Genomic DNA, 27813 nt, shown 5'->3' on the forward strand with positions numbered 1-27813 from the left:
AGGACAGGATTTGGGAAGGAATACTTATATCCAGCAAATCAACACAAAAGATGAATCAGAGGCATCTTCTCGTGTTGCTGTAAGGCTAGGTATTCAAACAAGATCTGAGGGACAATCTGTAGAACAACCAGTGCTATCCAGATTACCCTCTGTTGATTCAACATAGTAGACCCTTCCAGTGGAAGAAGAGGTATGTAGCAGTATACCTGATAAAGGAGTACCACTACTGGTACCAGAGGAACAAGACGTTGCAAGCAAAAGATCTGAGGGACTAGCCCATTCCAGTAGGGAAGAAGAAGTCATAGAGAAGGGGTCTGAAAAGTCAAGCCATTGTGATAGAGAGGAAGAAGTTGTAAGGGTACTTATATCACCAAGGGATAAAGGGAGTGCTATTAAAGAAACTCCAAATCCTATGATAAGAACCCTTCCATCATTTCCTACAGAACTTGCTGAAATCCCTAGTGATTATTGAATGATATGAATGGCACCTACAAAATCTACTATTGACTTCCCAATTGGGGATCTTGGGACTGGTGCACCAATGAAGCCCATTCCTTTAACAAATTTACCTAGCTTTCGTGGGCTAACTTTGGAAGATCCTGACACGTTCCTATTTGAATTTGATATTGTATGTCGGGGATATGACTATATAATGGATGCTCAGAAATTGAAAATCTTCCCCGCTACACTAAAAGGGAAACCCTATGATGGTTTATGGGTCTAGGAGGAAATACTATCTCCACATGGGATGAGATGAAAACCTCTTTCCTGGAGAAGTATCAGGACTACTATAAATCCCGAGATATTAAGGAAGAAATTTTTAAGTTCATGCAAAAAGAAGACGAGAATATGGAGGATTGTGTGGAACAATTTAAGTACACGCTACAAAGATCATGTCATTCTACCTTGGTTAAGGAAATTTTAAAAATTATCCTTCTCCAACGCTTTCAAGAAGACTCTATGGAGTTGTTAAACATAGTGGGGAAGGGAGACATATCAAAAGAGGACTTCGATAGCATCTGTGAACTATGCATTCATTTCTCGAGGGGAGTTGCAAGGAATAAACAGGGAATTCGGTCAACAAAAGTATCTAGTGGAGGTGTCACAAAAGCAAAAATTAGAAATCTGTTGGATACCTTGAGGACTGATATCCTGAGTACCCTGTCTACATAGATGGACACACTGCAAGTAAAACAGAAACAGATGGAATTAGAAAGGACTATGGCTATATTTTTCCCAAAGTGCAGAAAGAAGCATCCACAAAGAGAATGTCCAATGAAATCTGTAGAGGAATGTGCAATCTCTGAGCTAAATCAAGGAACAAGTTCATGCCCTTCCTTGCTAGGATTGAAAGTGGTTTTTCAAGGGATAGGCAAAGAGATGGAGTAGTTGTACTTTATGGGATCCAAAAAGCCATGGCAACCTCAGTCACCAACTAGAAATCAAGGTATATCTCCAAATCCATCTTAGTATTTCAATAATTTTAATATGGGTCCTCAGTCCATGCCTTATCCACCTATGTGTCCCCAATATCAGCTTCCACCCTGGCAGCAATGAGCTCCTCAAGCTAGTTCGAGTTCTTCATGGGCTTCGAACTGGCATGGGCCCTCTCCTCCTAAATAGTTTCCCTAGTAAATTCCACAAGAGCAACTTCGGTTTCCCTCTAATATGCCTCATGGTAATCAGCCTGTCCATCCTCAACTTCCTATCCATCCCAATCCAAATCCTAACAATAAAGGGGCTCAACAAGCTGACACCCTCAACCTACCTTTATACAACATCTCCACTGAGATCTGGGTGGGTAGTAGATGCTTAACCCTCACTTGTTATCATTAAACAAGTTGGCAGTGAGGTAAAAGAATCAAAAACATTTGAAGGGGAATCGAACTAAGTTAGTAAAAATCAAACATCTCCTTAGCCGCTAATTACTCAAGAACATCGAGCTGAACTACCTTATCCGAAAAGATTAGCCTTGAGTAAACAGATCCCTCAAGCTGAGTTTGACTTGTTAGGGGAGTTAAAAATTATTTTTGTTAATATCCCCCTGTTACAAGCTATGAGGGACGTACCTATATATGAAAAAACTCTCAGGGAATATTGTGCTAAGAAGCCTAAAAATAAATCAAGGGACCCACTCACCATTCATGTGATGGGAAAGCTATCAGATTTTATGATGGGAAAGGCCATGCCTATGAAATATGGGGATCCCGGGAACCCAATTATAACCGTGCAAATTAATGGAGTAGAAATTCCAAATGTGCTGGTAGATTTGGGCGCTGCCATAAATGTCATTACCACTGAAACTATGCATGCACTAGGTCTTTAAAACTTGAAACATACACCTACTATGTTAGAGCTAGAAGATTGATCTATAGTCAAGCCAGTAAGAAAGTTGGAGGATATCACAATCTCAGTCGATTCATGGCATTACCATGTGGATTTCCTAGTGCTGCAAACGCAGTCCCCAGCTGGTGGCCATCCCCTGATTCTGGGAAGACCGTGGCTGGCAACTACAGACACTTATATTAGGTGTCATTCTGCGCACATGGTTATCTCAAATGGGTAGGTTACTAAAAATCTTGTGTTATACACTCCTACAGAACCTATCCCATCAGTGAAGCTAGTTGGCAGCAAGAAACCTTTACTAAAGGAAGAGTCTGAATTTGAAAATGAGGAATTATGACCAGTCCTTACTATTGGATAGGCCCTTTAGTTGAAAACAGAAACATAAGATAACACAATTACCACTTTTTTAGTGATCTCTGTTCTACTTCATATTCAAATCAGCGAATCCTAGAGTCTGTCTTAAGCTGTGAAACACAAGAAAATATTAAAAAAACAGATGGATTCGAAGAGCTACCTACAACGGTGTCCCATGAAAACATTTCTGTGGAGATAGAGCCAGGGAAGACCCTAAATATTAATCCAGCTCTGTTAGAATCCTAGACGAAACAACTCCTAGATGTTCTTCGGAAACACAAAGAAGCCTTCACCTGGGACTACACAGACATGAAAGGGGTTCCTGCCAATCTATGTACCCATCATATATACATCAAAGGGAATTTTTGTCCTATGAGACAACCCTAGAAGAGGATGAACCCCGCTCTGCAAAACATTATCAAGGAAGAACTTCAAAAGCTGTTGGATGTAGGATTTATTTACCCCATTTCAGACATCTAATGGGTTTCCCCATTGGTGATTGTCCCCAATAAAAATGGTAATGGTAGATATGTGTGGATTACATAGAATTAAATAAGCCAACACAGAAAGACCATTTTTCGTTACCGTTCATTGATAAAGTCTTGGATACTTTGGCTGGGAAGAAGTTCTTCTCCTTCCTAGATGGATTTACTGGATACAACTAGATCAAAATAGCTCTCGAAGATCAGGATAAAACCACTTTCACACGCCCTTGTGGAACCTTCGCATACCGAATCCTTCCATTTGGTCTCTATAATGCACCTAGAATGTTACAAAGGGAAATTTTGGGGATTTTCTCTGATCTGGTAGATGACTATGTTGAGATTTATATGGATGATTTCACTCCATATGGGGACTCATTTGAAGAAGGGTTGGAGAATATGGAAAAAGTTCCTGAAATATGCAAACGGGTGCATGTCCCTTTGAGTATAGTAAAATGCCACATGATGATCGAGGAAGGAATAGTCTTGGGGAATTTACTTTCAGCTGCTAGAATTCGAATGGATCCAGCTAAGATAAAGGTAATATTGCAGTTCCCGATACCTAAAACACCCACACAGGTACGTAGCTTTATTGGTTGTGTTGGTTATTACAGGCGCTTTATAGAAAATTTTGCAAAAATAACACATCCACTTTTTCAAATGTTGACAAAAGATGCAGATTTTGTGTGGATAGATGACTGTGATGCAGCCTTTGTGAAGATCAAGGAACTTGTTTGTAGTGCTCCGATCCTTCGAGGGTTGGACTAGACATTACCATTCCATATTCATGATGATGCCTCTCAGACAACAGTTGGGGCAGTTTTGGGACAGCAAGTGGACAAGGTACTATATGCAGTTTACTATGTTAGTAAGAACTTAGCTCCTGCTGAGTTAAACTACACAGTGACTGAAAAAGAATTTCTTGTTGTCATCTACGCCATCAACAAGTTCTGGCATTATATTACCAGGTATCCCACCTTTGTACATATTGATCACGCAGAAATCAAGTATCTGATGAATAAACCCATTACTCCTGGTCGTATTACAAGATGGCTTTTGTTACTTCAAGAATTTGACATTACCATAGTAGATAAACAAGGAAAGGACAATGTGGTTGCTAATTTTCTATATAGACTAGAAAGTAATGCTAAAGGTACACCCATAGAAGATAGTTTTCCATATGATCATCTCTTTAAAATTTCTGCTAACACTCTATGGTATGCAGATATTGCTAACTATCTTGCTACAGGGAAGGTACCTTGTCGCTTGTCATACAGGGAACAACGAAAAATTATTCATCACAGTACTCGATATTCATGGATGGCAGGGTACCTTTTTCACATAGGGATTGATCAGCGAATTCTGCATTGTGTATCTAAGGATGACATCTATGAGATACTGAAGGCTTCCCATGATGGCCCTTGTGGAGGAAACTTTGCATATAAAAGAATAGGATACAAGGTGCTACAAATGGGATATTACTTGCCTTCTATCTATCATGTTTCTCGAGACTATGTCTGAATATGTGACAGTTATCAATGCATGGGAAGGCTTGGAAAATCAGATGAGATGCCACTACAGCCCCAGGTAGTCCTTGAACCTTTTGAGAATTGGGAAATAGATTTCATTAGACCTTTCAACCCACCTTCTCATCAAAAGGTTCACATTCTAGTCTACACTGATTATGTGACTAAGTGGGTGGAAGCCGGAGTTTTTGCGAAAGCAACAGAACAAGTGGTTGCAGATTCTCATTTTGAAGAAATTTTTGCTCGATATGGTACTCCAAGGGAGATTGTTTTAGATGGAGGGGCACAGTTCACATCCCACATGATAGCAAGGCTTATGCAGAAATATGGGTTTAAACACAGAGTGAAAACTCCTTAGCACCCCCAAGTGAATGGACAGGTAGAAAGTACAAACAAGGTATTGGAAGATATCTTGACAAAAATTGTAGCAAGCCATCGTCAAGATTGGTCTCAAAAACTTCCAGAAGCTCTTTGGGCATATAGGACAACATGGTGGAATACAACTGGGTTTTCACCATTTGAGTTATTCTATGGGAAATTCCCCTTGTTTTTGGTAGAATTTGAGATCAGAACCCTCAAAACAGCTTTGGAAGTAGGATTAGACTTATCAGAGGCCCAGAAACACCGGCTGGAACAACTCAACAGGTTAGGTGAAATCCATTCAGTGGCTGTCTAGAAAACTACTGCTATTCAACAACAGAGAATGAAGTGGCATGATAAATTTATCAAGAACAAGGTGTTTCATACAGGAGATTAGGAATTTTTCTATGTCTCCCATTTCAAAGTTTTTAAAGGAAAGATTCGCACTCACTGGATGGGACCCTATGAAGTGGATGTTTTGTTTGACAATGGAACAGTCAAATTGGTTACGATAGATGATACTCGTAGTTCTTTCTTAGTGAATGGACATTGTCTAAAATTATACCACCGTCCAATTTCTAAGGATGCCTTCATCAAATATCTCTCTGATAAATCTGGTTTCATGGTTTTTGGTGCAGAGAATGCTCTCTCTGCCTTATTAAAAAAAAGAAAGTAATAATAATATGATGTTACTACTTACTTGTTTGTCTTTTGCAGGGGTAATGATCAAAATATGACAAGGAGGAGCTGAAAGAAAAATTTCCAAGTAATGGTTGATTTGTTACTATGTCAGTGTTGTTACTCCATTGTTCTTGTTACTTTGTCGGTGTTATTACTCCCCCATTTTCGTTACTTTGCCATTGTTGTTACTCTGCCACTGCTATTACTCCTAAAAAAATTTCTGAGTTTCGGATGTTGTTACTCCGTCGGTGATGTTACTCCATTGGTGTTGTTACTCTGCCAGTGCTTTTACTCTGTCGGTGCTGTAACTCTGCCAGTGTTGTTACTTCGTCGATGATATTACTTTGTCGGTGTTGTTACTCTGTTAGTGTTGTTACTCCGCCACTGCTGTTACTCTGTTGGTTCTATTAGTCTGACGCTATTGTTACTCTGCCGGTTACTTTGCTGTTACTCCACTGCCAGTTAGGTCGCCAGGTATGCAGGTACGCCTCTGTTGAATTTTACGGATTCAATTAAAATATTCCATTAATGAGACATATGCGTTCCATGGACGACCACATTTAAGTTGGGGGGGTCCCATCATGAATAAATGACAACGTACTTAAACTATCATAATGATACATCATTACTAAATCTGATGTGAACGGTAACCCAAAAATACCGTGATTTTGTAATAATGGCCATGATGCATTGGAATTTGAATTATGTACACTAATAACCTATCGGGCTTTTCCCAATGCATCAAAATTAATTATTGTAATTATTCCATCGTACTACCATAATTCACAATCATTCTTTGTTGGGTTGTGTTATATTATTTCCACGACTAGCCCACATAGTTAACCGGGGAGGTCAAAAGGGGGGCAGAGCCCCGCCTTCGTTGTGCTAATTGCGTAGTCGGGGCAATCACAGGAGGTTTGAGGGGTGCAGGTAACCCCACTCTATGGGGTTTTTGGTCCATGGTTTTGGACGCAATGGTTTTTAGGTCCATTGTATTGGATGCTTTGGCATGTATAAATATGTATTGTAACATTGAAAGGAAAATAATGAAAAATCAAGCTGGTAGTCCTGGTTTTGGGATCCAAGGGAAAATCTCTGTGTATATGTGTTTTATGTGTTATTCTCTTGCATTGATTATTTTCTATGTTTTAGAATTTGTATGCAGGTAATTTCTGTACAGGGTTAAAACCTACATTTCGTATCAGCGCTGTTTTGGCTTCAAGAGGACGCCTTTTTTGCTAAGGGGTTTTGCTCGAGCTTGTGGTAGATCCTGTTCAGTGGGAGATCTACGACATCGATTTTGGTGGTGAAAGAAGATGGAAAGTAGTGGAAAGATAGAGATCGAGAAATTTATTGGTCAGAGTTTTGAGTAGTGGAAACTCAAGATGGATGATCTGTTGGTGGATAAAGATTAGTGGATTGTAGTAGATCCGTGTACTAAACCAACGAGAGTGTCTGATGAAGAATGGAAGAAGTTGGATCAGAAGGAAAAGAGCACAATATGATTGTGTGTCTCAGATTCAGTGTTGTTGAATGTATCAGGGGAAGCTACGGTGAAGGCTTTGTGGGACAACTTAGGGACTTTGTACCAATCTAAGTCTCTATTGAATAAACTGTTCCTGTGGAAAACGTTGTATAACCTAAGGATGAAAGATGGAGACTCGATGATAGAGCATCTGAAAACATTTAATACTATGGTAAGTCAGTTAGCATCTGTTGATATTAAAATTTCAAATGAAGATAAGTGCATCAGTTTGTTGTGTTCTCTACCAGATTCATGGGATAGTTTGGTTATTGCAATAGGTAGCAATGCAAACTACCTTGCAGTTTGATGAAATAGTCTCATCCTTTCTAACGGAGGAGATGAGACGGAAAAATATGGAGAGCCAGAATGGTGATGCCTTGTCTGTACGAGGATGGTCCCAGAACAGAAACAAAAATAAGTCATCGAGTGGGAGATCTAAATCTAGAGGGAGATCTAAATCTCTAGGAAAACCTCTAAAGGTGATGTGTTAGAAATGCGGAAAGGAAGGGCCCTACAAAAGGGACTATAAATCTAAAGTTCCTGATAAAGGAAAGGGATCTGATGATGCTCCTTCCGCAGAGGCGAAAACGACCTCAGATGAAGGTGGGGATGTGTACTTGGCTTCTTCAAGTACACATGTAGATCATGAGGCATGGTTGATTGACTCAGGTGCATGCTTTCACTTCACTCCCCATAGAGAGTGGTTCTGCAAGTATAAGAAATACTATGGTGGTGATGTCTTCTTAGGGGATGACAGGAAGGCTAGAATCATTATTCATGGAAAAGTAAGGTTGAATTGCAAGGTGGAAGGGTTAGAACACTTCTGGGTGTTCTGCATATTCCTGCATTGGCCAGAAATCGGATTTTTGTAAGCAAGTTGGATGATGTAGGTGTAAAAGCAGTGTTCGAGAAGGATACTTAAAATATGGTTTAGGGAGCACTGGTATTGATGCGGGGAGTTCAGGTTGGAACATTATACAAGCTAGAAGGTAGCACTGTTATTGATGGGTGCAACAGTTCTGTGGTTCCTGAAAGTGGAGTAGAAAATCTAGTGGTCACTGGAGAGAAGACCATGTTGTGGCATCAAAGGCTTGGACATATTGGAGAGAAGGGCCTTCGAATACTTCATGGTAAAGGTATGGTAGAAGGAATGAGTAATAGCTCTCTAGATTTTTATTTCTATGAAAATTGTGTATATGGGATTCAAGCAGAATCGGGTGAGTTTCCCCTCTGGTGGTAAGAGGGCAAAACAGATATTAGAGCTTCTGCACAGTGATGTGTTTGGACCTGTGAAGGTTCCATCACTGGGTAAGTCTATGTACTATGTACCATATATATATGACTTCTCAAGGAATACATGGATATATTTCCTTAAGAAGAAATCTTAAGTCTTTGACAAGTTTAAAGAATTTAAGGCTCTAGTGGAAAACTAGACAGAGAAGAAGATAAAGGTGTCGAGGACAAATAACGGTGGACAGTTTTGTAGTAAGGAATTTGAAGAATTCTATAGGAAGTGTGGTATAGCACGGTAGAAGACTACTCCATATACACCTTAGAAAAATGGAGTTGCAGAAAGAATGAACAAGACGTTGATGGAAAGGGAAATAAGCATGCTCAGTGGTGCCGGGTTAAGACAGGAATTCTGGGTAGAGGCAGTAGAGACATCGTGTTACCTAGTCAACGGATCACCTTCATCAATGTTGGAGGATAAGACTCCACAAGAGGTATGGATTCGTAAGAAACAATCTCTTTCACATATGAGGGTATTTGGATGTGATGCATATATAAATGTTCCAAAGGAGAAACAAACCAAGTTGGATAGTAAATCTGAAAAGTGCATCTTTTTTGGGTATAAGGATGGTTTAAAGGGTTATAAGCTTTGGAACCCAGTAACAAGGAATGTTGTGTACAACTGAGATGTGGTGTTAAGAGAGGTTAAATATGTTATTAAACATGAAGTCCAATCAAAGGAACCCGAGAAGATAGAGTTTGAGCTAAAGGAGGAAGAATCAAAATCTACAGTAGAGGAGGAACCAGAAGATGAAGAGCCACAAACTTCGGGTGTGATAAGATCAATTCAAGAAAGAAGGCAGCGAGAAAGATATATTCCATCTGCTTTCTATTCAAATTTTTCTTTATCTATTACTGATGATGATCTCAGAACTATGAAGGAAGTAGTAGATTCAGAGGATGGAAAACTCTGGAAAGATGCCATAGTTGATGAAATGGCATATTTGCACAAAAATGAGGCTTGGGATCTGGTGGAGTTACTGCTTGGAAGGAAACCCAATCGCAGCAAATGGGTGTTCAAGAAGAAGACAAATATAGAAGGAAAGGTGGAGAAATACAAAGCTCCGTTGGTAGCAAAAGGTTATTCCCAGGTGCCGGGAATTGATTTTGGTGATATTCTTTCTCCTATTGCCAAGGTAGCTTCTATTAGATTACTTTTATATGTTGCTGCTACTTTTGATTTTGAGGTAGAACAGATGGATGTGAAGACAAAATTTCTTCATGGGGATCTAGAAGAGGAGATCTACATGAAGCAAAAAGAAGGTTTTGTGGTGAAGGGTAAGAAATATTTGGTATGCAAGTTAAAGAAGTCTCTGTATGGGTTAAAACAGTCACCATGGATGTGGTATTAGAAATTTGATACATTTATATGGGGACTTGGCTTCACCAGAAGAAAAGTAGGTCACTGTGTGTATTTTAAATTAATTGGTGACCATGTTATTTATCTGGTCTTATATGTGGACGATATGTTGCTGGTTGGAAATGACAAAGAAATTATCTAGGATTTGAAGACCCATTTGTCCTCCAAGTTTGACGTGAAAGATATTGGTGCTACAAACTATATTTTGGGCATGAAAATTAAAAGAGATTAGACAAAGAGGAAGCTCTGGTTAAACCAGAGGAATTATGTCGAGACAATATTGCAGAGGTTTAATATGCAAGATAGTAAACTAGTGAAGGTTCCTATTCCTGTAGGTGTAAAGTTATCTATTGAACAGTGTCCCAAGACACAAGAACAGGAAGAGGACATGTCCCATGTTCCATTTGCAAGTGCAGTCAGTAGCCTGATGTATGCGATGGTCTGTACTAGACTAGAAATTGCACATGTAGTGGGAGTATTGAGCAGGTTTATGTCAAAACTAGGGAAGGAGCACTCGACAACAGTGAAGTGGGTTTTCAGGTATTTGCATGGCACTAGTGATTATGGTTTGTGCTACCAAGGAAGACCAATATTGGACAGAGTGTTGGATATTCATGGCTTTGTTGATGTAGACTGTGCTGGAGATCTGGACCAGAGAAGATCTACAAGTGGGTATGTGTTTAACCTATTTGGAGGTGCAGTTAGTTGGAGGAGTAAGAAACAATATATAGTGGCACTATCAACTACAGAGGTAGAATACATGGCAGCCACTCATGCAAGCAAGGAAATAGTTTGGTTGCAGAGGTTGTGTTCAAATATGGAGTTAGTACAGGGAGCTATAAGGATAGACTGTGATAGCCAAAGTGCAATTTTCTTGGCAAAGAACCCTGCATATCATTCAAAGACAAAGCACTTTGATGTTCAATATCACTTTGTGAGGGATATGATAGAAGAAAAAAAGGTGTTGTTGGTAAAGGTGGACACTTTGAAGAAAACTGCAGATGCATTGTCAAAATCTTTGAGCTTTGAGAAGTTCTCTTGGTGTAGAGAAAAAATGGGCATTGCAGGGCTAGATAAATGATTAAGCTCTCTTGTGGCCCCCTATGGAAATAAAACAACAAGTGGGATATTGTTGGGTTGTGTTATATTCTTTCCACGACTAGCCCACGTAGTTAACTGAGGGGTTAGAAGGGGGGTGGAGCCCCCCCTTCGTTGCATTGATTGCGCAGTGAGGGGAGTCCTAGGGGGTTTGAGGGGTGTAGGTAACCCCACTCTATGGGGTCTAGGGAAGCACCCTGGAAAATTTTGGTTTTGGACCCTATGTTAGGTTGGGTAGACCTACCCATGGTTTTGTGCATTTTTTTGCATATGGTTTTGGGCGCAATGGTTTTCGGTCCATGGTTTTAGACGCAATGGTTTTTTGGTCCATGGTATTGGATGCTTCGGCATGTATAAATATGTATTGTAATGTTGAAAGGAAAATAATGAAAAATCAAGCTGGTAATCCCGATTTTGGGATCCAGGGGAAAATATCTATGTATATGTGTTTTATGTGTTAGGCTCTCGCATTGTTTATTTTCTGCGTTTTAGAATTTGTATGGAGGTAATTTCTGTACATGGTTAAAACCTACATTCTTTGCATTTTCTGAAATCTACCAGCGACATTCATTACCCTTTTACCTCGCCCCCGCACCATGCTGTTACCATTGCTGTTGTTAGTGTGGATTGCTGCTACTCTCTCCCCAATAGTCGAGTAGGTCCACCGTGTTGTTACTATTTCTATAGGGATGGGTGGGTTGGTTCTGGTCACAAACTGGAGGATACCACATTGGTCCGCAACAATAGGGAAGTGTGGCAGATCTTAGTCAATGCAGGTTGGGATGTTTATCTCGACAGGGTGTAGGGGTTCGACCAAGGAATTGCAGAAGAATTCACACTCAACTTGGGCGAAGAGAGATCATGGGTTAGAGGGATAGAAATCCCTGTCACAGACGAAGCTATCGCAGAGGTTAGTGGATTACCCTAGTAGGGACAAAGTTAGTTGTCATGAAGAACCTCCCTCTCGGAGTTCCTTGAAGCATTTTTGTAGGCTGGTGAGAGCGTCATCCAAAAAGGCTAGGGGTATGACTGGAATTCATTACCACACCCATGGGGTGATGTAGCAAGTCTTGTAATGACATACATAACTTTGGAAGGGAGGTACACCACTATATTTAAGTATCTCTTCAAGGTGTTAGCTCGCCTCTGATTTGAAAAATTGGAGGCCTTCTCATTGAACATGCCTTTATTTTTGTTAAAGAGCCTCCAACTGATGGCGCAATCTGCTCAACACTCATGACAAGTTGTAACAGCCATTACCAACCATGGGTTGGTTCGACTACTAATTATGCATGCACTAGACCGATTTCAAATTCAATGGGAAACAATCTGGGAATCGAAAATAGAAGAGATAGCAGCTGTTATAGATGCTAGGGAAGAGGAGACAAAAGGAATGGAGGAGGAACTAGCAATAGAGGATGAATACGTAGACCAAGAAGAGCCAGAAGAGATGGAAATGGAGGTCGAAGAATAAGAGCAAGGAAGGGAGCTTGAAGTGGAAGAAACAGTCGAGGCTATTACACAAGAGCCAACCTCGACTATGGAGTTGATGGAAGAAGAGGTACCAGAGCAAGAAATATTTGAAATATAAGAATTTGTTAGTACCACAGCCGAGGCTATTTCACAAGAACTAGCCTTGACTGTGGGGCCAATGGAAGAAGGCGGACCAAGGCAAGAGAGGCTCGAGGCAGAAGAGTCTGTGGAGCCAACAGAGGAAGGAATTATGGACACAATGGATGGGGTTGACATGGTGATACAAGAATCCACCTTTATTAATGACGTGCTAGAGGAAACAGTGTCAGCGTCATCTGCCTAGGAAATGTTGGATATAGGTGGTGGTGTCACACAAGAACCACCACCAACCCATCCAGCTCTAGAAAATGTGGAAGAATTAAATCCTTAGGTTGACACTGCTCCACAAGAACTAGTGTCAATCACAGGATAGGAGGCCACACAGGAGGAAGTATCAAGCCAAACTAGAATGGTTTCAAATAAGGGAAAAGAGCTTGAGGTCATAGCGAGGACTGGTATAGACCAGGCATAAATTTTTTTTTAGTTTTTTTTTTGTGCCTCCATTTTGACAGGAGTGAGGGTGTCTTGTTCTCCCCAACGCTCAGAGAAGGAGGTTGTTGTTCCTCTTATTCTGAAGTTTGATGGCTCGATTAAAGGTCCGATCGCTGCTAGTCTGTTGGCTGTGGACTCCCAGCGAGACCATCCCGAAGGACAGAGGGCAGAAGAACACCCCATAGAACCACAAGAACAGTAAATGGGTGATGAAGGCATTGTTCAGGCAACAAATGCCTTGGAACCCAAAAGAGAGGAAGAATCAGGTGCTTTTGAAATAGGGAAACCAAGAAGGGAGATTCCGGTTGAAATGTCGATGGATACTCCTCTGGTCGACCCACCACCTGCCGAAACAACTCAAGAGTAGGTTGAGGTAATTGTTAAGAAGGAAGCAGTTCCTCCTAAGGAAGGGGGACCAAGAAAGATGGTCCCGATAGATGAACCTATGGATACTCTCCCAAGTAATCCACCATTTGATGAACCAGCTGTAAGGTCGGTTGAGGTGGTTGTCAAGCAAGAAGTAATCGAGAGAAAGGAACCGAGGGAGGAGAACCCAGCAGAAGGCCCAACAAATATTCCTCTGAGTAATCCACCCTCTGTTGAACTAGCTACAGAGCCAAATGAAGTAGTTGTTAAGCAGGAATGGATAGAACTGTTTGAGCAACGGAGGCCACCCTTTAAAAGGAAATACTAGCTATAATTCAAGGATACGATGCGGTTGAAAACAAAGGTTTGGAGGTTGAGAAGGCAGTTGCATCGACTCAAGAAACAGGTAAGGAAGTATAAACAATGGGCTAAGAAGCCCAAAGCTACGGTGGCTGAGGCAGAAACACAGGTAGACAATGTGCCGATGACCACTGTTGCTACTCAAACGGACCCTATCGAGCACTTGTTCGAAGGCCGTGAATTCTCGTTGATAACTAAGATTCAAACTTGGAAATCCACTGCGGCCCCCTACCAGAATGAGGTAAAAAGAGTCCACGAACAGGTGCCCAAGGCCATTTTCAAATATGTAGAGCACGTGGACATATTATGGCTAAGGTATGCAAAGCAACGAGTCAAGGTAGAACGGTTGGAAGAACAAGTGATGGAGTTGAAAGTTGACAAATAATAGATGTTCAGCTTGGCACAAGAGGTAATGGCATGTCGCCCTCCTACTTCTAGCTATGCTTTGTTCTTGCATGAGCAATTTATTTTCTTTTGGTTGGAAAGCATTAAGAAGGAGATTAGTCATGAGATCGAGGATGGTGTACAATTACTTCGTATATTGAGAATCCATGACTTAGCAACCCACACTTGATGTGTGAGCTCTATCTAGATGGATACCTCCTACGTGCAGACAAAGAATTTAATCCGGTCCCATATGCAGGGGACATTCATTTAAGGGCTCTTACCTCCTACACTCTCAATCAGATAAACTGGCAGAAGGCTTCTAATATGTTTGAGTCAAAACAAAACACGAAGCCTCTTATGATGAGAGGAGAGCATGAACAGTCAGTAACTATGTACAATAAGCACACCACCCTTTTAGAGGTCGAGGGAAATAGATAACGGATATTGAGGACATAGAGGTGGTGCATTGATCTTTGTGTCAAACAAATAGTCACGTTTCAAGATGAGACCCTTGACAGTTGTCAGAAAAGGTGGATGATGTCACCCACATCTATCCGGAACAGGGAACCTTTTGGATCACCAAATTTTGCATGGGCACTAAGTCGGGTGCCAAGATATGTGGCATGCGTCCAAACATGCAGGGTCTGGTGGATGGGAATCCGGTTCAAGTTCCCCATTATTTGGTTTCCAATAGAGCAATACACCCTAGCATATAATGTACCAGATTATTGGTGGAACAAATTTCTTCTCTCAGAGGGATACAAGGTTCTAGGAATAGACATGGCAGAAGAATATGATCTCACCTAGTTCCACGAGGATCACAGCCGATCTAACCCAGACCTGTGGAGAAGGTGAGCTGCATGAGGGCATGCAGAAGGCTAGTTGGGGGGAGATGTTGGGCACCAAATATGCTTATCTTTTCCTCACATTTCCACCCATCATTTCATCCTTTTTGCACTAATTGACATGCATTTATTATGATAAACCTATGAGGTAACCATCCGTTCTAATGTCTCTTGGAATATTTAATTGATGCAGTAAAGTCACGAGGGTTTTGCCTATGTGAACTACTAAAACTTGTTATGTACGCATATTCTGGTGAACAGGTATCGCTTTCATAGCATGTAGCAGCAGTTCTGCGATTCACAGTAACTTTTTTGTAACACTGAGACAACATAACCAACTCATAACTATTTTCAAGACTATTTTGGATCATTTATGTTCTCACTCTCTTGGCAACTAGCGTTGTTTTGAACTGTTGTATATTTTGGGCATTTAGTTTCCAGGTTCTGGGGAATATGTTATTACCCATGTATTGTATAAAAGGGGTTTTATTCCTATGCGAAGGGTTAGCCACGCAGAGATATGTATTGTAACAACTTCTTTACAGATTAATAAAATACAAGCAATTTTATTGTTCTATCTCTAGCTGTAAATTAACGCAGCCCTGATTAGAGCATTGGGCCCGCTCTTCTGATCAGGTGCTGCATATTTCCTTTTATGTATGTTGTTTTAGTTGTTGTGTTTATTTCCTTATTGCTGTTACAAATCTCTACAGATTGCTATGAATGCCTTTTAAGTTCTGCGATTTAATTTCTATTACTATTACAGTGATGTTTTGATTTCTTAATCACGAATCCTAGGTTGATGTCAGGTTGTAACCTTGCCCTTGCATATACCTTGCATGTTACCTTGAAAATTGTATGCACCCAGAGTGATGAATTAATGTAGGAAAGGGTTGAATACTTTATTCACAATCGGACTCCAACACCGCTATGAGATATGACTTGATTTATGTACAATCCGATTATGTTTATACCATCATTTAAGACCTCCCCCATCTTGGAGGTGCCAATACACCGAGGGAATCTCACACTGGTGACAGTATCATTGGATCCATTTCATATCCTTCACCATATACTCAAAAAAGTTATGGCTATCCGCAGGGGAGCACCAGTTCCTCCAACACTTATGCCACTCATACTAAAAACATGTTTTCTGGGCTAGCCAATGCTTAACCTATCTACCAACTGTTTCTCCTCCACCATCTTATCCCTATGCATAGTCGAGTACTCCAGCCCCTCAGGCATTAATGTTGCAACCTCCCATGCATCCTCAGCCCTAGTAGGGTCAGGTTTTTTCATAGCAAAGTGCGACCAATCCCCAAAATTTGAAGAAAAAGAATAAGGGGAAGGGTAACCAGGGTAATTAAGGTAATCAACCTAGTGAACCCCAAGGGAACCAACCTAACACCAACAGCCAGCAACAGGGCATCCAACTTAAGCAGAACAAGGCTAATTATATGAACAAGCCTTGTGCATGTTGTGGTGTACATGACCACTATACACGTGAGTGTCTTCTCTTACCACAGATGCACTGAATGTGGGAAGCTTAAGCAACTTCTAGAGGTCAACTGCCCATCCAGCAATAGCCTCAGAATCCTGTGCCATCTCAACCGACAATGATTACAAATTGTTTCCCTCGGCAAGGATTTTTTGCTCCTAAACCTTAGCCACGTCAAGCAGCCCATCTTCCCCAACCTTCTGGTCCTGCTGACTACCAGATCCTCATGATGAATTCTGATGAGGTTAATACCTCCAATATCAACCTACAAAATCAGTTGCATCAATATGACAAGCCATCGACTTCATCTCCCATTGAGTCCAAAACCAAAGAATCTACTGAGCCTCTTACGACACCAAATGGTCTGCTATAGATCCACCAGCCTAAAGTTGAGGCAATTCCCAAGATCCCGAAGGGACCATTACGCCATAACGTGACTTCTAACCAAGCTACCTATACATACAATATAGTAAACGACTTGGCCCAATCACCTGCTTCCATGTTGATGTTGGAGCTCCTCTAGTCATGCCCCTCTCAAAAGAAAGCTCAACTAACTACTTTGGGCACATTAGATCCTTCAGACGATTGTTTTATTATCTTCCTTGTTGATACATTAGAGCATCCCCCATTACCTTCATTCATTGCTTTCTAGATACCAGTCTGAGTCCGTAGTGCCATCATCTCCTGATGCATTATGACGAAGGTGTATCCACCTATGTGATATCCACTACAGTTTGGAAACAAATTAAGTCACTTGATTTATCCCCACCCACCATCACTTTGCGTGCTTTGGACGGTCACTCCTCCCAGCCTCTCGACATGTATCACAATTGTCTAGTGACCCTTGTGGGTAAGACTGTCCATGTAGACATTGAGGTTATTGACACCCCTCTAGATTACAACATTTTCTTGGGTCGTAGTTACAAATATGCCATGTCAGTCATCACATCTGCAGTTTTATGCAAGATGTTCTTCCCCCATGACGGGAAGATCATCACCAATGATCAGTTGACATACTACGAGCCGACATCGGTGACCTCCCCTGAGTCCATTATCTCATCGATGTCCAAAAAAAGGTCCTCTACCCTCTCATCGATGTTTCACCCGGAGTCTACAAAGATTCCTCATTGTTGGGTGCTTTCCCCGGTCCTCCCCCTCTCATCTCTGAGCCTAGATAATTGAGTGTTTGCATGTTATAAGAGTCATGGATTGCTCTCAAGCAGTCTGGTACTTCTGATCAACAATTAGCTCCTCAGCACCCTATTGTTGCCATCTCATCCGAACCATCCAGATCCACCCTCCCAGGACCTCCTTCATTTTTGGGTACCACTCCTATGTTCCCACTAGGAATTGTTCCTCCAAGTCTCAACCATCTAGGAGTTGTTCTGCCGAGACATTACACTGCAGGCCAGATACCTTTCCTATTTCATCCTCCGGGAATATTTTTTGTCCCTATCATGGCTTCATTGGTCCTCCCTAACATGACTTTGGAGATCCCAGTATGGTACATTGATCCCCCTACAAGCACTCTGTCTGGTTAGCTAATACCTTATCATGATTTGACCCCAATTCAATTGGTCCCTACGGCTCCTGCCATTGCTCCAATTCCATCACAACCTTAACAGGGACCAACTATTATTGTGAAAGCATCCAAACAAGGGGAAGAATCCAAGAGGAAAGAACCTAAGGACAAGGCTTCCCAAGATCCTCCAGTCCCAAGGCCCTAAAGTTGTCACCTCCGTGCGCTTTGTGTAAAGTTATTGGGCATGCCACCAATAATTGTCATGAACTTCCTCATCTCAAACCTTTGGTTCATGAAATATTCCCTGAGTCAAATATCCCTGAAGTACAAATTACCTTATTGGGACCAACCCAGAAACTTAGAATGTTACACACAAATTACCCTTGTGCCTTGTGCGATCATCATGTTCACTATTCCCATTGTTACTATCATCTTAACAAATTTTGCGATTGCCTTGAGGCACTTCGCGAATACGATACCACTCATAGTGGATCACCTAATCCTCTACCCATGGATTCTGGTACCACTATTAAACCAAAACAGGGGGACTCTAGTCCTACCATCGTGATCCCTCCCCTTCATGTTGAGATGACAAAATCCACAGGCCATATCCTTTACTTGTCGTCATCCTTGAATTCCTCACAAGCAACCCTTTCTGAGGTTTTTGTGCGCAATTCTATCGATCATCTTTCAACAAAATCCCGGGTCTCAACATTCGTAGATCCTCCATATACTAGCTCATCATCTACCATTCCAGATGATGCGTATGTGAACCTTCTCTCCCGGGTTGATGCACCAGGTACCACCATCACATAAGGTAGTCAGTCTTCGTCTCATCTACCCATCTTCCATTCTGATGAAATCTCATGGAAGTTATGTCTACCCTTGATTACCTTTGGGATGATATTCACCAGCATGCATACTTCCTACCAAAATACTCTCATGACCAATATGCTATGGAATCAAAAGACTTCATTCATGGTGAAGTTGATTGGTTTTGAAATCCCATCCTTGACCTTGATGCTTTCGAAGAAGGGAATATGGCCAACATCTCTCCTACTATAAAAATCAACATTTCAGATAAACCAGGGGTTGAGGAAAACATTACCTTGGGGGAACAGTACACCCTGAAAGAAATTGAAGCTTACACCAAGCTCTTCAAAGAATTCTGTGATGTTTTCACCTGGTCTTACTTTGAGATGCCTATACTTGATCCTACCATTGTTGAACACCATATCGACACATGGCCCGATGCCACTCCTATTTGTCAGAAGTTGAGACCCATCCACCCTTCTCGTTGTGAGGCCATAAAAGCCAAGATCGACAAGCTCAAGCAAGCTAATTTCATCTATCCCATTGAGTATACCACATGGGTATCCAACCTGGTTCCTGTTCTCAAGAAGCAAGGTACCATTTGTGTCTGCACATATTTTCACGACCTGAACAAAGCTTGTCCCAAAGACAACTTTCCCACACCATTTATTGACCATATCATTGATGAGTGTGTGGGGCATGAGGTTCTATCCTTTATGGATGGATTCTCTGGGTACAATCGGATCAATATCCATGGTGTCGATCAGTTAAAGACAACATTCATTAGTTTGTGGGAAACCTTTGCATGTCGTGTCATGCCATTCGGCTTCAAAAATGTTGGAGCCACATTTCAGTGGGCCATGCCATACTATTTTCATGCCTTGGCACACCTTATCCTTGCTTACCTTCATGATCTCACTGCTCGTTCTAGGTCTCGGGCACAACATATTCATGATTTGCGCACCATTTCTCTCTAATGTCGCAAGTATAACATTCATCTTAATCTGTTGAAATGTTTCTTTTGTGTTTTTGTTAGCCATCTATTAGGATTCATTGTTTCGAAAGATGGTATCACTCTTGACCCCTGAAATTTCAACTCATTCTTGAGCTACCACCTCCCCATACATTGCAGCATTTACAAAGCCTTCAAGTCAAAGCAAACTTCCTTCATAGGTTCATGCCTAACTATGTGACCACCGCGCATGGTTTTCTTATAATCCTTCGCTCAACCATTCCATTTGTTTGGTATGACCACACTCAAAAATATTTTGATTCCCTAAAGCAGGCTCTCACTTCCATTCCCTTGATCAGTCCCCCTGACTTCACCATGGATTTCATCTTCTACATCCCAGCTTCCGCCCATTCGGTCATTGGGGTCCTTATTCAAGAAGACGATGATCAAAATGAGCATGTTATCTACAATGTTAGTAAGAACCTCGTAGGTCCCCCGTGAACTATTCTCATGAAGTTAAATTGGCGCTAGTTGTCATTTTCTCCATCCAAAATCTCCATCACTATATCATTATGCGTACCACTAGGGTTGTAACAAACACCAACCCCATGACCTTCCTATTGAGTTAGCAGATCATCAATGGTAGGTATGCACGTTGGATCGTCATACTCTAGGAATTTGATCTTGAGTTTGTTACGCCTAAGAGTAAGAAGGATTTGGCCCTTATCGAACTCATTTTTAAATTACCCACTAGTGAACGTGATCCACCGGTAACGAGGAGCTCCTGGATGAACACTTTTTTGTCATCACTTTAGACAATCCATGGTACAGAGATATCCTCACATATTTGCGAACCTAAAATTTCACCCCCCATCTTACTCGTGATGGTCGATGATGAATTTGATACTAGGCCCCTCGCTACCTCCTCATCAGTGACGACCTATATCGCCACAGTGTGGATTCTATAGTTCATCATTGTCTCACCCATCCTGAAGCAAAGTAAGTGATAAACGCCTGTCATAGTGGCACTTGTGGTGGTCACCTCTCTAGTATGGCCACTGCCCAAAAAGTCATGCATGCTGGTTACTTTTAGCCTTTTCTCTCTAGTGATTGCATTGAGGTAGTCAAACACTGCCCTAAATTCTAACATTTTCACCCAAAGGCAAGAGCCCCACTGGCTCCCCTCCATCCTATCATCATTGCTGGTCCTTTCTATGAATGGGTCATTGACTTTATGGAGTGTTGAACACCATCTGTTAATAACCATAAGTATATTATCGTGGTGTTAGACTATTTTACCAAATGGGCTGAGGCCATGCCAAAGTTCAATAACATGATGGCTACCACAACCATTTTCTTTTTTAACCGTGTTATCACTCGATTCGTAGTTCCAAAACAATTGGTCTCTGACCATGGCTGACATTTTGAAGATGAGGTATGGCATGAGTTATCCTCAATGTTAGGCTTCCAGCACCAGTATTCATCATCTTATTACCCCCAAGGTAATGGACAAGTTGAATCAGTCAACAAGATTCTCAAAATGGTGCTTCAGTGGATGGTGAATAAGCACAAGACCAACTGGCACCTTATGCTCTTTCCAGCTTTGTGGGCCTATAGAACTTCTACCAAAATTGCCACTGGGTTCACTCCTTTCCACCTTGCTTTTGGCAAGGAGTCAGTCCTTCCAATCGAGTGTGAGATCCCTTCCTTGACAGCCAACCATTAGAAAAAATACTTGTCACGCTTGAACGCGCCTCTGAAGACCGTTGTGTTGCTTTGCAAACCATTGAAGCGGCCAAAAAGTGCACCAAAGCTCAATATGACCGAAAAGTCAACCCTTGTGCCTTCCATGAATGTGATCTTGTTCTGGTGTATGACCAGACCCATGATACCTAGTGAACACCAGTATTGCAGCAATAATGCTGCAACTCCTAGACTGCCTACTTTACTCTTATCAACCCAGTAGTTCATAACAAACTTGGAAGTGACGGTGTTGTATGCACAAGTACTAGTTCTTACTGTAGGCTGTCACTTGGTCAGTTGGCGCAAGATCACTAGGATCTCAAGCCAACTTCTATGGATTCCAGAAGAAGCTTTAGGTGTGATGAAATAAAGGAAATCTTACTCTACAGAGGCTACTCTAATTGTAGAAAGGAAAAAGACTGAAATGTAAAGTAAACCTAGCAAACCCTACTTAACCAACTAATCCTACTTTTGTAGAAAGCACTATGAAAACCATGAAATGAATACCATTACCTACTCAAGGAAGTTAACAACATCTACTCAAGCTATTTCTAGAAGTAAATGAGAAAAAACATCTTTTCGGATTTTTATGCATTTTTATGTGAAATTGTCATGCATGTAATTTATTTGTTTGTGAATGTGGCAGCAATTAGGTGGCAATGGAAGGTAGTTTTGGGACTTGAGGAGATGTATGATGGTGTGGATGGGTCCTAGGAGGTCTCAGGTGGCCTTCTGGAGTCTTTTCCTGCGATCGGACTTCAAAAGGAAGCCTAGAGGAAAATATATAGGAGGTTGCAGGGGATCTACAAGAGGTCTATGGGAGAATGCTAAGAGCAGTTTTGAAGGTTTTGAAGGTATGAGAGTGGGTGAAAATGTTAGCTAAAGGCAGGAATGATGTGTTAAGGCACCTATGGTTCACCAAGGATCATTAGGAGAAGGAAGGATGGTCAGGAGAGAGGAAGAAATCCTATGGAAAAACATAGAAAACTAAGGCAGATTTGAGGTGAACTTTGGGTGCACTGTAGGGCATAGATAAGGGAGAGAATGTGATGGCCGATAGGCTGACCTACTATGAGAAGAGATTTGTTACAATATAACTGGAAGTCAAACAATGAAATCAAACAAGTAAGGAAACTAAGTACTTCAAAAACAGAATTTTGCATCAAGCTAATCTAAATTATGAGCTATGGAAAGAAATGCTGAAAAGTGCTATAATGAGAGAAAGCATGGAAGAAGACTTATTGAAAAGATAGAAATGAGCATAGTGGAAGATATCTAAAGCAAACCATTAACCTTCTAACAAACTTGCAGACACTAGAAGTCCTATGGAGAAGGAAAATCTGTGTTTTTGTGGCAACAAAAGGGTCTTGGCCTCAGTTCATGGTCCCAAAGGGAGGAAAGGAGGCCAAGGCACTGTTTCTAGCCTTTTGTATCTTCTTTCTATCACTGTTTAAGCTACTATGGGAAACACAAATGGAAACAACCTTTTAAATCACCAAAATCAACCTATTCTTAACCAAGAAAGAAATTCATCTAACAGCAACTAATCCATAAACTGAAACAAAGCATATAAATACAAACAAGAGGAGCTTGGTTGCTTGGATTGAGCCCTAACCCAAGTGCTTCAGCCCTCTAAGGTAACTTAGTGCTAGCTCAGGAAGAATCTCATCTTTATTATCAAAATAGTAATATGATTACATGAAACTATCACAAAAAGTAAGCTTGAAGTTGAGCAGAGCAAAACTGCAACAAAAATTCAACAAAAATTTGACCAACTCCTAGTGAGGCCCTAGGACTCTCTACTTATACAAATGAAGCTTCCAACAACTTCCTCAAAATCAAGGAGGTTTGGCTCCCAAAACTTGAGATAAACATAAGTTATCCTCCACTTTCTTGGCTACCTCCTGGTGCATTGGTTTGGTTGTTTATGCTCTGAGCTGCATGAAGGAGAATTCGAAGTGGGAAGTAATAAATGAGGGGTATTCCCTCCTAGAAATCCTCTCCTTTGTCCACTTCGAATTATTGCTGCCAATTTTCCATTAAATCTTTGACTTTGTCTTCAAAATTCAACAAAAATCTGCATTAAACACATATTAAACTCCATGGCATCATAACCAACCCAACTCACTCCATAAGCATAAATATAATAAAAAAACATGCAATGAGCTAAGATAATGGTTGATTAAACTATGTTAGAAGGAAAAATGAGCCCATATAATTACCCATTTATGGGGCTCATCATCACCCCCCTACTGAAGGTGTTGCTCATCCTCTGAGCAACTTAGTCCATCTCCTCATCTTAGATGGCCCTGGTAGCCTCCCTAACATCCCATGCTTTTGATGTGAGCTCCTCTTCTTTTTCATGGAATCCTGCCTTTATGTCTACCTCTTCCCACTGCTGTTGCTCTTCTTCCTCTTTTTTTCCTTCTAGCATGCCTAGCAGCAGTGGGGGACTCAATTTGAGGCCAATCCAATTGGCCTTCAAATTTTGCATGGAGCGCTTATACATTGGCACTCTCCTTAATGCCTCTTTCATCCTTGCTGGGGAGTGATACTCCCTGATCTGCAAACTTCGTGGTAAGGTGTTCCACCTTCTCATACAAGCATGAATATAGCCATCTCCAAGTAATCTTTCCATATCCTCAAAATGTGCAATGGCTTGAGCCTGATCATTGTTATATTTAGGGGCAATTTGGGGATTATTTGCAAGGAGCTGGTGTGTGCTGATGAGATCCATGGGATCTAATGGCTCAGCTCTGATCATTAAGGGATCATTTTGCTCCTTTATTATCATCTTCCTTACTTCTGTTGCCCTTAACTCTTCATGATTCATCCATGAGGCCATGTCCATTAATTGTAGGTCCCCTAGCCTAGCAGTGGGGTCTCACACATTCATGTCTATGAGGGCCATGTTATGCAGATAGAATTCTGCTATTTTTGCCTTGTCTTCTGGTGAGCCTTGGTCAAACAGGTTCATAAACTGTCTGTAATCTTGAAAAGACATTTTTCCTCTCTGTGTCAAAGTCTTTATCTGAAACTGTGGCCATTTGTCCTTGAGCTATAATCCATATGATTTTGCTGGTGTTCTACATTGCAGTGCCTCCATGGACCAGCTGGCCATGCATTCCAATTGTGTCTCTTTTTCTTGTAGCTGTCTTCTTAGCAATTCATTTTTTGTTTCAAGGTGAGTTCTTGTGATTGCTTCTCTATGTCTGACAACAATTAATTCCCTACCCATTTCTTTGAGTTAATTCTCCATATGGCCAATATCCTCAACTCCCTTGGATTTGGCTATTTGCATCCACCTGTGGGTCCTTATTCTTTCTTTCTCTAACTCAAAAAATAGTGGAATTGCAAATTTTTGTGGAATGATTCTTCCCCCCTCAAGAAGATTGTAGTAAGAGACCAGACTAGGGTGGGGGTTAGGTTCTTGGGCCTCTGTTGCTTCCTCCTTCCCTTATGGCTATCCTTGTATCCTTTTTTCAAGTTTTTCGGTCTCCTGTAGTCTTGACAGGGTCTCTTGTAGAACAGTCGTTGCCTCCTGTGGAACTGTTTTTGAGTCCTATTGTTCTACTTTTTCCTTTCATGTGGGAGATATAGGAGTCCCCCTTTCATAAGTGATAGTTGCCTTAGAAGGGGATTCCTTTCCTTGGGCAGAGGGTGAATCTTCAATAACAATAGGCACTTTAGCAGAAGGTTGGGGTTTCCCTGTTTTGATCCTTGTGCTCTTCCTAGCCCTGAAATACATTGAGGTCTGTCTCTTCCTCTTTTTATTTTATTTTATTGGGGTGATGAGGGCAGTGAGAGCAGCTGTTGCATCTCTTTCTAGGGTCTTAGGAGACACTTATGTCTTTTCTGCCCCTCTTTCTCCTCCTTCTATCTTCTCCTCCATCTCTATTTTTTTTGTTTTTCCCTACTCTATTTTGGTTTTCTTCTTCTCCCCTTCCTATTCCTCATTTTCTTCTCCTTCTCCCCCTTGCTGTTGTTCCTCCTCACTATCAGAAGGACTGATATCATAGGTAAGGTCCTTTATGTCATCTTCTGATGTCATGTTTTGGAAAATTTCCCATGCTATGGGGATTTTCAATGTATGGAGGGCTTCTTCCACTAAAATTTTAATTAACCCATGGTGAGCCAGCTGATCTGGACTCCCTGCCTTGAACTTAATGCTGGAGTCTATGAGGGACTGCAAGAGGAAATAGGGGATGCTGAGTTTCTGGGGTGTTGGAGTGTCCATGCCATATCTCATCTCATGAAGGATTCTAAAATGGTAGCCATAGAATATGTTGTACCTCCCTTCACAGGAAATGTATTTGATGATTTGATAACTAACCTCATCCCAAGGGTATGGTATGCTAGCCCTTCTAATGTCATTTTTATCTTCTACAGGATGTTCATTGTTTTGGAAGAAGTTTTTCTTGGCAGCCTGTCCAATTGGTTTTTCATCTTTGCTCCAAGGTAATCCAAGAGGAAGAGTAGTAACCCTACTGATAAATTCTATGGTTATTTCCATGGAAATACCTCTAAAAGTGACAGTGGCATGGGTGCTTGAGTTAGGGACTAAAGAAAAGGCAAATTCCTGAGCAATTTCCTCATCAAACCCTCAGAATTTCTCAAAAAATGTCATTCAATTTGCCTTGGTGAATATGGCTACTACTTGGGGATGTTCATCGAGCCTGGTTGAATTAGTGGGCTCCTTCCTCATGAATCCTCCTATCATTGTGCTTATACCCCTTTTGAACACCAAATGTAGAGATGGAGACAAGAATTTTGAAGAAAACAAGAAAATAGAGGAAAACTGTGTTTTTTTTTTTTTTAAGAAAACAGGCAAATTTTTTTATGTGATTCTCCTTCTTCTATGGACTCAATTCCTCCTTAAAAATTATATCACTCCTTGCAAATATTGATAATAAAGCTGGGTATGCATAGAACTTACCTCCTCAAGCCATAAATAAAGCAAAAAACCTGTGTTTTCTCCTTAAAAATAGCTCACTGCCCCTCCTGTAGAATTGCTTGTAGGTGCTCCTGTGGAATGTCGATAGCAGGAGGATGGATGAGAGTGATGTAGAATGATGGTTTTTAGGCTATGGGGTGACAAGGAGCTTGCTGTAGCTAAGTGGACGAGTATGGAATGGAAGAAAAGGTGGTGAAGGAGTTTCGAGGAGGAGTACTTATTTCTCCTTTTAGATATTTCCGGTGATGGGGTGAGCTGGAAAAATGTACATTGCCATATTTGGAACATTGGTCCCCACTTGACTTGTCATCATGGTTTCTTCCCACAATCACCTCTCATCATTGCATCGGAGTTTGAAAACCTTCCACTACCTGTCCTTGGGATCTTTCTCTGAGTTGACTATGCACACGTGTGGTGACATCTTCGGAAGAGTGCAGTCAATTGAATGAAGGTGGCCCAGTTAACTGGCCACCTTTTCTCATTCAACCCTAACCATCTCATTCACTTATGCATATCTTTCAATTACACAAATGCAACAGAGGAGCGGTTTAGTCACTTACCTGTAAGTCGAATGTATGTGCTCTGTGGTATTTTGGCTCCTTTTGCTGCTGCATGATTGTATTTCCTTTGTTGCATGCCTATATTTCCTTTGTTGCATGCTCTCTCCTATCTGATTTGTGGTTGTTTGTCTTGTACAGGTATCCTCTGGTTGGATCTAGGCTTCAGATGTCTCCTTCAATCCCATGATTGCACATCTTTTGCTGTTGTGGCTTGATTTTAATGGCATCAGCTGCTACAGGAATTCCTATAGGAGCTCCTATAGCTACTTCTCCCTTTAAAAATTTAGCTGATATTTTATGCCGGGAGCTATGAGGATGATGCCAAAGATGTTGATGGCGATGGAGAGGTACTAGGTAAGCTGCAGGTGAGATTTGAGGTGTTGCTTCCTTTATTTTTTGTTTTTTCTAAGAACTAGTTTTCTGTGTTTTTCTATGACAGGAAGGAAAAAATGATGATGATGATGTGATGCAGGTGTGGAATGGATAGAAAGGAGTGTTGATAGCTGTAGGAGGGTTTACATGCTCTTCATGAAGCTTCCCAACCCCTCAAACTACTTTTTTGAACCATTTCTGGCTCTCTGTGATTCCTACAGGAGCCTCCCGTAGAAAACACAGGGCCTCCTATAGAACACATAGTTTCTGGGAAAAAAACATAGTGAGGTGGAAGAAAGGTCAAAAATGACAGAGAAGAATGTGGAGGAGATGAAATACACTCTGTGGCATCTTC

Source organism: Pinus tabuliformis, chromosome 4_2 (genome assembly GCF_031772625.1).
Source record: "Pinus tabuliformis cultivar Carrire ecotype Pingquan chromosome 4_2, CPIR1, whole genome shotgun sequence".
Lineage (NCBI taxonomy): Eukaryota > Viridiplantae > Streptophyta > Pinopsida > Pinales > Pinaceae > Pinus > Pinus tabuliformis.